This window comes from Monomorium pharaonis, chromosome 7 (assembly GCF_013373865.1).
Source record: "Monomorium pharaonis isolate MP-MQ-018 chromosome 7, ASM1337386v2, whole genome shotgun sequence".
Lineage (NCBI taxonomy): Eukaryota > Metazoa > Arthropoda > Insecta > Hymenoptera > Formicidae > Monomorium > Monomorium pharaonis.
The window spans coordinates 23573828-23585911 of NC_050473.1; the positions used below are offsets into that span (position 1 = coordinate 23573828).

Sequence of the window (12084 nt, forward strand, 5' to 3'; positions counted from 1 at the left end):
TCTTTACGTATATGTATAACCGTTTTTATGTACATATGTATAACCATTTTACGTATGTTTAACATCTTTCTTATATTTTTTCTTTATTCAGAACGAAACATGCCGCGATATGGGACTATTTATAGGCACGTAACATCGCGCTGTGCTCAGTATCAAACATGTATCTCATACTGTCACATCCCTCCGATGTACTCGAATTGAGCGCCGAGCAGTTACAATTTGTGCCGAAACCTATTTTGCTACGCGTGTGTGGCAACTATATCGAACACGTGTGGGACAGGCTTCCGGAACATATAAGGGCTGATCCAGAGATTCAAAGTTATCGTCGTTGCTACGAACATTACAATCAACCGTGGCAGCGGACGCACATCGACGGACCCGCGCCGTTGATCAAAAATTGTGTCGAATGCCAGCTGTCGCAACGGTAAAACATGGCTGTGGTCAACTGCTGAATCGCACGATAAACGCTCTTCCTTTCGAATTACATATTCCCGGTTACTAGTTTTGCGGTCTGGGTACTCGGCTGAAAAAGCAATTGGCCAGAGGTGACCAAGATAAATCCGCTCGACGCGGCGTGTCGCGAACACGACATTGCGTACTCCCAGAGCAACGAGCTCGCCGACAGACACGCGGCGGACAAGATACTCGCGGACAAAGTGCTAAAACGAGTAATCGCGAAAGATTCGCCTGTCGGGGAAAGAGCAGCAACTGCTGCTGTCTGGGCAGCCATGAAAGCCAAGACGAAGATCGGTATGGGTATGAAAAAGAATTCAACGAAAAAATTGACGAAAAAAAAACGTATACTTCAGACTGCAAAATGAGGCGGTGCATTACCGATTTTACCAATATTGGGTGCACTCGGATCCTTGATTCCTTGATTGGTGGAGCGGCTGGTGTGGCAAAGGCTGTGAACGACAACAAAGCCGCGCGACGTCAGCTCGAGGAGTTACAGCGTCACAATCGCGCGATGGAAGGTCACAGCTTATATCTCGCCTCGTACAAACGTGGACGAGGACTGTATCTCGCCCCGTACAAACATGGAAAAGGTTTACAAAAGAAAAAAAAAACGTCAAAGAAACATTAACATTACTCGCAGGTGCGACAACGAACGTACAATTGATGCAACTGGCAAAACGCGCGCGTATTCCATATTTCAGAGGTGTTTTCATGCGTAATGCGTTACCGACAAGTGGTGTACGTCTAAACGAGAGTAGTATCGTAAATTTGGACGATACGGCAGGCCCCGGTACTCACTGGGTGACGTACGCAAAGAGGGGTAACCGCGTCGCGTATTTCGACAGTTTCGGCAATCTTCGACCGCCTAGAGAACTAGTGCATTATTTTGGGGACGGAGTGACAACGATCGAGTACAATCGAACGTTCTATCAAACGTACGATCAGAGCATTTGTGGACAACTCTGCCTGCAGTTTCTCCAACGCGTGTGAATTTAAAAAGCTGAACTAATACCGCAAAGACTCAGTATTTCACCACCATCATGTCGCTGACGTTTATGGGACATTGTGCCCTGAGCGGCAAGAACAGCGTTTTCGCGGCACACTATTCTCCGGCTATAGATTTGAGCGACGATGACTACAAGCTCGGTCTAGCAATTTTTGAAACCTATAACACGATATCGAACGTGAATGCCTCAAACAATACGTTTTACTTTGACGAAGATAACACAGAAATTACGATTCCCGAGGGATCGTACAAACTGCGAGCTATAAACGAATTTTTAAAACGCGCAATTTCGCGAAAACGTCCGCAACACGACGAAAGTCGTTCTGGTGACGTCACGCGTGGGGACAACGATGATGATGATGATGACGGGGAGTATTCGATAACGCTTCGCGCCAACTACAATACGATGAGATGTGAGATTAAATGCGCCTACAGAATACATTTTGGTAAACCCAACAACATAGGATCGCTTCTGGGATTCTCACCGAAGCGTGGTGTATTGCTACCGCGAAAATGGCACGAATCGAACGCGTCGATCAACATAATAAACGTGAACATTATTCGCGTTGAATGCAACGTGACCGCGGGCGCGTACAGCAACAATAAGAGTATACACACGATACATGAGTTTTCACCGAGCGTGCCATCAGGATATAAGATACCGGAAAGGCCTGCGCAGATCATTTATCTGCCAATCATCGTGCAGTGCATTACGGATCTGACAATACGCGCCGTCGATCAGAACGGACGATTACTTGATTTTCGAGGAGAAGAAATCACCATCAGACTGCACGTGCGACGACGGTTGCAACAATAACGTGAATGTGAGATGCTCGTGCTAAACACATCACAGCGCGCGAAAGATAACGTTATCTCCACACCAGTGCCGACGTTCCAACAGTCATCCGATACTCTTGCGACGACGTTTAATAATATTCAATCGTCCTGCTATCCCGAGAAAAAGAAGCTCAACGCGTCGAACGTTAAATTTTTACAATCTCTGGGATTCGCGGTGCGAAACGTTTGATAACGATGACTGACATTTTAAACGTTGGGGATGAGCCAATCTTCGACGATCGCGTTGTCAAGATCGAGACTCATACAATCGTTCAATTGAGACTCATACAATTGTACGAGACTCGTACAATCCGTTTGCTAACACAACGTTCGGGTACAGCGATGAGATACGAATACCCATACAGCAACAGGATCTGTACACGTTGCCATTCGAAAGTTTTCTGTACATCGAGGGAAAAGTGACGTTAAAGAAACCAGCCGAGGGCTTTTCGGTGGTATTGGGAAATAATTGTGTCGCGTTTATGTTCGATGAGATTCGATATGAGCTTGACGGTGTAGAAATTGATCGCAACAGAAATGTTGGAATAACCAGCACACTGAAAAACTATGCAACGGTGTCGTCAAACAAAAACGTGATTCTGAGAAACGCCGGCTGGATTTCCGGCTGGGACGTGAATGGATACTTTAATTTTTGCGTACCACTCAACATGTTGTTAAGATTCTGCGAGGATTACAGACGCGTGGTGATCAACGCTCGTCACGAATTAATTTTAATACGTGCGCGTAACGATAACAACAGTCTGATGGGAAGTTCGGAGTTGGAACCCACGATTGATATATTCAAGATACAATGGCGCATGCCTCACGTGCTGCTGAACGAGATGCATAAGTTGTCGATGCTGCGTACTTTGGAGAGCGGATGGTACTTAGCATGGCTTTTTGTTCGTGGGATCTGTACGAGTTTCCGCTATTGCAGCAAACAACTAAGCATTCGTGGGCCATCAAGACCGCTACTCAGCTTGAGAAGCCGCGATACGTCATCTTTGTTCTGCAGACGGGTCGAAAAAACATTGTGTCCGAGGACCCAAGCCGATTCGATCATTGCAAATTGACAAACGTGAAGCTGTATCTGAACTCGGAATGTTATCCGTACGACAATATGAACTTGGATTTCGATAAAAATAAATGGGCGATTCTGTACGACATGTACGCACGTTTCTGCAAGGGTTATTATGGATACGAGTATCTCGAGCCGAACCTCACCACTTCAACTTTTCTACTTAACGGTCCGTTCGTAATCATCGACTACTCTCGACAGAACGAATCGGTCAAGAGCGCTACCGTGGACGTGCGCATAGAATTTGAGTGCAAAGAGAATGTGTCGACGAATACCACCGTGTACTGTCTCATCATACACGATCGTGTGATACAGTACAACCCGTTGACCAATGTTGTGCGCAAAATCACCTAAGTGCGGCGCCACTTTTCTCCAAAACAATATCAAGATGATATAAAAATTTATAACGCGTCGAGGCGGATCACAGTATTCTCAACGACAGCTGTCATGCCTGTACCAACGTTTGTAGACCTGCAAGGTTTTATCATTTAAGGAAAATTTATCGTTAAGGAATTTGCCTCTCTCAAAGATGGATTTCAACTCACCCACTACTTGTTTACACCCACTTATCCATGGGAATACTTTACCAAGGCAGAAAGACGTCAGGTGGCATGGTTGAAAGTGAATTATCATGGAATATCATGGGAGGATGGATTAATTCCGCACAGCATGGCTAGAGATTTAATTACAAAGGCGGTGGTGGGTACAACTGCAACCGATGATGAAATTCTCGTGTACGTCAAGGGATGTGAGAAACGAGAATGGTTGCGTGATTTGCTTCTGGACGAGGCGAGACAGGAAGCTTACGTCGAGAATATTGAGACGCATTACGAAGACATAGAACCTCTAAACAAGCTGGACATTATGTACATTTTACGATGTCAGAATTATGTGAACAACTGCGCTTTACAAAATATATTTAAACTGTTTAATTGGTGGTCTAACAATAAAAAATAAATATATATATCGTATCCATTTTTACATTCTTTCATCCTCACGTACTTTTCTTTTTTTCCCATCTCGTTTTATTTATACAATAATTTTTTAAGTTAAAACTATATGCAGGAAAAAATAATTCTAACAATATAATTTTTTTTCGCATATTTATTTGTTATATATAAAGCATAATGTACAATATGATTCATAACGCAAGTAATTAGCTCAGTCTACAAGACTGGTTTTTTAATAATTTTATTATACATTTTACTTGTCATATAAAGCATCATATATAATATTATCGAAAGCGTAAGCAATTAGCTCGCACTCTACGAGACATGTTTTATCATATTTTTCGCGTAATAACTTTATAGCGTCGCTTTTATTAGTGACATGATTTTGACGCAAAATAGTAATAAACTTCTTATATTTATCGCTCACGCTGTACGTATGTTGATCTAATTGATGACATACATAATCAACACAATCTTCAAGTTCGTATAGGAACAGTAAGGTTGACGGCTTTATGTACATGTAATTATCATGCAACACCAACTTTATAATATTTTCATCGCGCATTTTTACAAGTTTTATAATCAGATTGCAAACTGCAAATCTTGAAGATACTGCACAAATCGTTGTGCAGTCAAATAAAGTTGACTGCACAAATCGTTCAATATCCACCCGTCGATCTATAAACGTTTTTCATGTTGCATATGGCAAAATTATCTGATTGCCCTTGTTGTCGCCAAGCAGTATTTCCACATAGGATATAGGTCCCACGCCGATTCCAATATCTAAGTATTTGTATGCTGTGGCAGTCAAGGCGTATCTCCTACCCAAGATGCGTGGAATATAACGCGACTGCGATAATGCTCTGTAAAAAGAATATAGCTCGCTATAGAAAAATATAAGATTTAAATATATAGGAAGTTTTAATTTAATTATAAAATACTTACGGTTTATCGTACGTCTCGTTCTGTTGGATCGGAACGTAATAGTTCATGCTGTACGTTTCGGGAAGCTTTTGAAGTCTGTCTTCCACCGACTAAGGAGCAACGTTGTTGAGAAGTTTTGCTGTCCGTCTTGTAACACGCAAGTGATGTGGTACCGTTGTCAGAACTCTTTTTTTATATTGTACACCCCTCCACAAATTTTCTAATTCTTTGTCTTAACTGGAATACCCTCGACAAAATTACAACGTTGCCGACGTTTAAATCACGTGATCATCTAGAGCCAATCACGTGAAAACATGTTCAACGTATGAAACGCTTATTGCAACGTTGCCAAATTTACAGCAGTAGAGAATCCCACCGCTCTTTTCTCGCGTAACCAAAACCGACATAGTATGAGGGGGAATGAGGTAGAGAGTGAAATTTTTTGATACCCCCTAATAAAAACATCCTGAGTAACAGGATAGTATCCTATGGGTGGGAGCGAGAGCGCGCAATGGGAGTGAGAGAGAGAACGCGTGTCGCGATCTTTTTCCCGCGACATAAGGGGGGGTAGAAAGCGGTATTTTTTGATACCTCCTTATAAAAAACATATCAAGTATTTCAAAAAACCGCAAAATAGTTTACGTCGGATATCAGTTTACTTCTGATAAGCGGTTCTTCCCGGAGCCCCCGAGTGACGTCACCCCTCCCCGCCGTAACACCCCCCGCGCCCACAAGTTCCCCCCCCGCACCCCTCTTAGAGTTTCCGGGTTAGAACCAGCCTAGTATTCCTACTCCTCAATTACATAATGACAAAGATCCTCATACCGATCCCTGACTAACAATTTCACCGTGACCGTGTATGGCCTCTGCAACTCCGCCGGCTGCACCAGGTTGGTGGATGTCGCCTGCGCCGTTCTCTGAGCCGTCCCCATCGACGGCACCGACCGCCTTGGGCACCCTCTCGCCAGGTGCTCCGCGGATCCGCATACATAGCAGGCTCGCCTCCCCGCCGTCCGTCTCCAGCCGTCGCGGATCCCACCGCTCGCCATCCGCCAACCGCGCTCACCGCCGTCTCGGTTCCTCCAGCGCCAAACGCCCTCGCTCTCGTTCCCACATTCTTCCCGCCAAACGTCCCCGCTCCGCCGCTCCGCGGCCGGCCATCGTTACTCCTTTTCGCCTCCAATGAGATGTTCTCGAATGCTTTTAGCATCTCGGCGTCCGACTGAAAATTAGTAAGGCGCGCCTGGCTCTGCAAACGCCGATCCGTCACCTCCTCGATGAGGTAGTCCAGTAGCTCGTCCTCACCAATGGGCACTCGATTCACGAGAATGACCTTCTCGTAATAATAACTACAAAACGGCTCATCGCTCTTCCATATACGAGCTTCAAACTCTCTTCTTAGCGCCAATTTTCCCGGGCGCAAGTCAAACATCCTCGCCATTTCGGTCAGCAGGTCCTCAATATTTAGCGTCATATACTCCGACTTCGAATGGAACCACGATAAGGCTCGATGCCTCAAGCGGGAGCTTGCAATCAGAAGTCTGGTTGCATCGTCGTCCAAATGATACATGCGTCTCAACGTTTCGAGCTGCTGTCTCCATCTCCAAAATGTATTTTCCGCAGCGTCGAACTCAGGAAATAATTTTTTAATGCCTCTAATCACATCTACTGTGGACGCGGTCATGCTCACCGACGATGCCGGCGCGTTGCGGGTCAACTCTAATTCCCGTTTCAGGAACTGTCGCTCTCTCTCCAGGAGCTCCTTCTCTTGACGCAGAATTCTCAGTTCTGCCTGGATCGCGTCCCGACTTTCTTCCGGCTCGACCTTCTCTCGCGGATCCACCCGATCCGGCACCTCGCCATTCGATCGGCCTCCTGCCTCCTCCGCCTCATCCAAATTCGCATCGGCCCACTCCTGCAACTCAGCCCGGCGCCTTGTCTGACGCTCAACCAGCGTCGTCCAGATCTCCGGACCAAGGTCGGCCACTCTTTGCTTAAGTTCCGCCTTCTTTCCCGTCGTTGACTGCCCTTTCTCGCGAAGGACCTCCTTCAGCTCGGCCACGGTGAACTCGCTATCACCCGCCAGCCTCATCGTCACTCGTCCGCACTTCACTTATAAAAATCGTCTCACGGTCAGTGCTCCTGCCGGCTCTCGGCGTTCGAGGGCCTCACTCGCCACCCGATCCACACGCCTCACCACAGACACCCCGCGCCGACACCGGGCCACGACGGTTTTCAGCGGCAACACATCGACACTTCGACGATCAAAAACGCTCACCGGTCAGAATGTGTTCTCAAAGGCCACGTGAATGAATCTCACTTCTGATGCTGTTAGCGGATGCTCAAGAATAATCGCGTCAGGCATGGATAGTATTAATACGAAGAACACACTGCTGTTGTTAATATCTTTATTTTTTTTTCTCCGTACGAGCGAGCGAGCCGCGCTTTCATTCCCGGTCTCTATATACCTTTTTCGGGATCCCCGATCGTTCGCCTCGGGACCAATCCCGAGAGTTCTCACATCCTTGTCGAATCTCGGCTTGCCTCCCCGTAGCGGGGTAGAATCCGCTCAACGGTACCTCCTCCGTCACGAGGCAAGCACGATACCGCTCGACGAACAATAATATGTAATAATAATAGGCAACATGAGAAGACACGCTGCCTCGTTGACAACACGATCGAGTGGAGTGAACTCGATTCCTCGCAAATCGCTTACATTATATAGAAAATATAATAATAATATTTACTTTATAATAATATTTATAATAATAATTTTAACATACAGATATTCACAAACAAAGGCTATACAAAAAAAGGCACAACAGCACGTGTGTTGGACACGTTAAAAGAAAATATGGAAAAATTATCCAATGAGATACATAAAGAAAGTGACACTCGCAATACAGTACGACAAATATTAGAAGAGCAACAAAAAATTAGAAAGGTATATGAAGAATACATGGAAAAGACGTATGAGCAATCCATTAAGACCAATACATTGCGAGAGCAGCGCAATAACATTTTGCGAGAATTGATACAAATGTCAAAAAAGAATCATTAAAATATAAATAAGATAAGCACAGTATTTTCGAAAAGTACAAGCCACCAACATCAAAAGATCGCGATAAATAAAGTCCAACGTTTCACAACTTCGTCAAAATTGCCCACACAAAAAATCCGAAAAAAATACCAAGGAAAGTTGCTTCAGTATTTTCCAAGGGGAAATGAACAAGAGACTGATCTTAGAATTCTTTTTATTTTGTTTCACGAAAAAATGTAGGATAGTTCTATGCGTACATCGCACGTATTATATATGTAATGCGATTTAGTGCAATTTATTTATATTTTGTGCGATTTATATTTATTGCAGAATTATGTTTTATATACATATTATATTTGCAACATATGTATTAGGTTTAAAATGTTTGTTTTAATTTTTTTATTTTTATTTTTATAACTTTTTCCGTTTTTTTTTTTTTTTTTTTTTTTTTAAATGTTTGCTTTTAATTTTACATAAATTTAGAGCGCAATACTCTGGCGGAAAAATTTTCTACGAAATTCTAAAAAACTACAAAAATTTACAAGTGTTCCAATTCTAGCATTTTTCTGTAGAAAAAAATTTTAGAATTAGAACACTTGTAAATTTTTGTAGTTTTTTACAATTTTGTAGAAATTTTTCCGCCAAGGTATTTTATACGAAAAGACATTTTATTGAAACAAATATGCAGTTTTGTTCAAAGGCCTTGAACCATCTTTCAGGAAGCTACATGATGCTTTCGTTCTAAAATTTGAAACAAACTTTCCGAACTAATAGTTATATATATGTGGCAGAAATATTGTGATACATGTCCAAAAACGAAAATACTTATGAAGATACTATTATATCCTTTATTTTTTAACAAGTTATTTCATTACATATGTCATTTCGTTTATCTATGCCTGTTTCATATTCTGTTTCTGCTTCATCATTATACATATATTGATTTTGTGCTTCTATATCTGGCTGCTCATCGTGCAGGTATTTCAAACAATTTTAAATCGTCTATGTCAGCTATATTGTGTAGAACGCAACAAGCGTGTATAACACGTACCATACGTGGTATATCTCTTAACTTAAACTTGACGAAACCGCTGCTTTAAAATGCCAAATGCATTTTCAATGATGACTCTGCACGAATTTAATTTTTGGTTAAAAATTTTTTGTTTTTGTGTTAAATGTCCATTGTCTTTATATGGAACAATTACTTGAAATAAACAAGAATATGCGCTATCTCCCAATAAAACGTATTTATCTGGAACAATATTGATAACATTGAAATATTAAATACTTTTTAGCTTTGTCACTTCTCGCTTATTTTTCAGTTTCAACAAACCTCCTCTGCATAGTTCATGTAAGTCGTTATATATTGATGAATTTTTGAATACTCTGGCATCATGAACTGAGCCTGAGTATCCAATAAAAATATCAAAAAATTTCAAATTGTGATTAACCGTCCCTTGGATATGCAATGAAAAATATTGCTTGCGGTTAATATAAGAATCGGCATCTTCAATCGGTTTGTCAATTCTAACATGAGATCCATCTATGGCACCTAAATAAGAACATATAAATAAAACATTTTTAACAAGATTAATAATACAAGAATAATTCTTAACAATAAAGAACTCTCAATATTTTAAACAATAAATAATTTACAAAAAAAAACAGGCTATGAGAGTAAACTAGGTATTAATGCAACACTTTATTAACAATTAGTATCTTTCAAACAATTTAAAGTATATGTTATGAGTGACACACTCATAACGATAAGGTGTCAATAACACGATGACGTAAGTCGGTCAGCTGCAGTCAGCATCGAGCGCATCGCGCGAGGTTTCGCGCAATCCGCTCGACAATTAGCGCAATGCTCCTTAGACAGCACTTGCTGTCTAAGCAATAATTTGGAATACTGACCGATTTACGCCCTCACGCAATCCTCCCCTTCTTTCAATCCAACTACCGAATTATCGGATATATAAACCGGCGAAAGAAGGTGAGGATCGGGTCAATCCGAAGTAGACAAACTAAGACTACACACGACACTCTGCTTTGCGGGGTCGTGTATCGCCGAGATAACTTATTGTAAACACACAACCACGACGCTCTGCCTTGCGGGGTCGTGGACAACGAGCTAATAGACGCGACACTCTGCCTTGCGGGGTCGTGGACAACGAGCTAATAGACGCGACACTCTGCCTTGCGGGGTCGCGATCTAACTATTGTAACTGAATACAAGAATAAAAGTGTTCAATACAACTAACGGTGTAAAGTGACCAAATACCTTCCCCGCGAGATCTCTGGCAGCGATCCCAAATCGTACTCACAACGAGGGGTACAACATATACAAACGTTTCAACTCTCTTTGGAGTCTTTTTCAGGGTATATCATTTTATAACTAAATTATTCTCATGTCTTCAGTCAAAATCATAATATGTATTAAATTATATATATATTTTGACTGAGGGCATGAGAATAATTTAGTTATAAGATGATATACGCTAAAGAAGACTTCAAAAAGAGTTGAAACGTTCGTATACTTTAAATCGTTTGAAAGATATTACTAATTGTTAATAAAGTATTGCATTAATAACTACTAGTTGACTCTCGTAGCCCGTTTTCTTTTGTGAATTATTTATTCTTTAACAAGACACGAATAAAATTGTAGATACCAATGACATAAGGAAATCCTTTCTTTTGAAGAAAATAACTTGCAGTTTCTTCTTTTTCCTCCGGTGTTGGATATCTTATTATGTTAGGTACCAAAGTCATGATAAAATCCGTAACTCTTGTAATTATCTGATACAAGGTACTAATGGCAATTCCAAATCGATCGGCTATATCCCGGTAGGATCCACTTTCATGTCCAACAAACCATAAAAAACATAATATATGTTTTTCTGCTGTTACTTTTAAATGTTTTGCACAATCTGAAAAAGTAATATAAAATAAGCTATGTATGAAAATTTAAAGTTACAGTAATGCTTTTTAAGAATTACAATAGTCTTCTTTCCAATCAGCCTTTTCTTAATTTAATCATTATTTCTAACTTTTTTTTCTTACACTACAGTTAAACAAATATATTTACTTACCTTGTAATACATGTAAATATATCTGATACTTCGAATCGATGTATTAATTCATATGCTATTGCTTTTGACAATCTGAAGTGCATTATGAAATCTGCATTATTATAATTATACACAATATTTTCAATATAATTATGCACTTTTATGTGTTCTATTCGTCTCACTAATCTAAATAAAGGATATAACATTTGTATTTCTTTATGTTCTAAAAAGTTAGTTTTATGTTATAACAGATTTTGTATATATGCCAATATAAATGATACTTAACCTATATAAAAAAATATTTCGTACTATTATTATCTTCAATTAAAAATGTTCATAATGGTGGAATTACATTAACACTTTCATCTTCATCAGATGAATCAAATATTTCTACATTTATAATATGAGACGCCATTTTTACTTTGCACTAGAACGTTTTTTATTCCTTACCTGCGCTTACACTCCTCAGTTCTGACTTGCACTAGTTCAGTTCGGTTCAGTTCTATTGCAATCTTCGTGCAGGAACAAAAAACAAACCTATTGAATAGCGTACAGCGACGAACATATGTCGCTCGACATTATATATTTGTCGCGGGTTAATTAAGTGACTAATCAAGTCTTGTAACTAAATTGAAAGAATATATATATTATGTTAAAACCACTATCGGTTTATCTTTCACGGAACCTGACCCGAGGAGTTACGGCAGCGATCCCCACATACCGTG

General features: G+C 41.0%; 1 pseudogene; it reads right to left on the bottom strand.

The window, feature by feature from the left end:
• Positions 1-9125: 9125 nt before the first annotated feature.
• On the bottom strand, positions 9126-11253 carry LOC105839064 (annotated as a pseudogene).
• Between the last annotated feature and the right edge of the window lie 831 nt (positions 11254-12084).